Source organism: Pteropus vampyrus, unplaced genomic scaffold, assembly GCF_000151845.1.
Source record: "Pteropus vampyrus isolate Shadow unplaced genomic scaffold, Pvam_2.0 Scaffold191, whole genome shotgun sequence".
NCBI classification, from domain to species: Eukaryota; Metazoa; Chordata; class Mammalia; order Chiroptera; family Pteropodidae; genus Pteropus; species Pteropus vampyrus.
In genome coordinates this window covers 1,952,899-1,954,218 of record NW_011888972.1, presented here as the reverse complement: position 1 = coordinate 1,954,218, position 1,320 = coordinate 1,952,899, and the positions used below count along the sequence as shown (strand labels likewise).

The following is a 1,320-nucleotide window of genomic DNA, read 5'->3' as shown; positions in this document are numbered from 1 at the left end:
TGGAAATGTGTAGGGGTCCAGTTAATTTAACTGAGCCATTGTGTGTTGCGGGGTCGCTGAGAGATCAGGGAAGGAAGGCTTCATGGGAGGGGGATGTTTGACCTCCACCTTGGTGAATGATGGGAGTTTGTGGCTTCAAGTCAGGCTGGGTCTAGAGTGTGGGGAACCTTAGCTTTCAGATAGGAAGCAGTCTGGTCCGTCTGCTCTGGGCTGTGGGCAGTGGGGAGCCCGTTAGGCTGGAGAGTAGGGCAGTGGCCAGGTCGGAGCTAGGCTCTTGGAATAAGAAGCTGGCAAGACATGTTGAAAGGAGAGACTGGTGGCTGGGAACTTGGAGGACTGAAATAATCCAGGCACGAGAACCTAGAGCACGGTTGGCTGTGGGAAACAGTGACCATTTGATGGAAAAGGTGATAGAACTTGGTGACTAAATACGTGAGCAGAGAGAGGACAGACCAGGATGACTGGAGATTTGCCTAGTTGGAGGCAAGAAACCAGGAGAGCTTCGGAGGGGAAGATGGGTTTAGTCTTGGTCCTCAGTTTACTGAACTGGCTGCTGCCAATCACACCTACTTCTGCTCTGGATCTAGATTTTGGTGAATGGCCATTAGAAGATGGGGAAACTGGACGTGGTTCCGTAGTGTAGTTGTTAGCGCGTCTGCTTTACATGCAGAAGGTCCTGGGTTCACGCCCTGGTGGAGCCACGGTCCATGGTCTACGGCCACGCCACCCTGAACAAGCCCGATGTCTCATTTCGGAAGCTAAGCAGGGTCAGGCCTGGTTAGTACTTGGATGGGAGACCACCTAGGAAGACCAAGTGCTGTAGGTGTAAATAATAATCGTAAATAATAGAAAAATAAAAAATGATAAAGTCTCATAAAAAAGATGGGGAAACTGAGGCTCGGAAGCACTAGCTTGCCCAAGGTCACCCGACAAGTTCCTAGTGGCTCTACGGCCACAGCGTAGTTCTCCTGACCTTCAATCCAATGCTGTTCCTTACCAAAGGGGAAAGCATTTACTGCTAGTCTAACGTCTGCCCCAAACTAGTTAGGCTGGCATCTCTTGTCTCCATGCTGGGGACTGGAGGTGGTGCAGTAGCACGTGGCTTATTAAAACACCTGTCTTTCCTTGTCACCATGACCTTGTCAGAGCACCTGGGACTGGGTTGGGGGCATGATCCCCTGGGGGCAAGCAAGCTAATGGAGAGACTTCGTCAGAACAGGTGGCAGCTTTGACCTTCACTTTCACAGGGAAGCCCTGCGCCAGGCAGGAATGTCAGCTGCCTGCTTTGTGGCACTGCTGTATCTAGCGCTAGCCTAGGTG

The 1,320-nt window shown here is 51.6% G+C and overlaps 1 protein-coding gene and 1 pseudogene across 2 annotated transcripts in view; both read left to right on the top strand.

Moving 5' to 3' along the window:
- The window catches only part of STARD8 (StAR related lipid transfer domain containing 8), a 29,839-nt gene that overhangs the window by 10,694 nt on the left and 17,825 nt on the right, over nt 1–1,320 (top strand). The window lies entirely within an intron of this gene.
- LOC111746504 lies at nt 711–826 on the top strand (annotated as a pseudogene).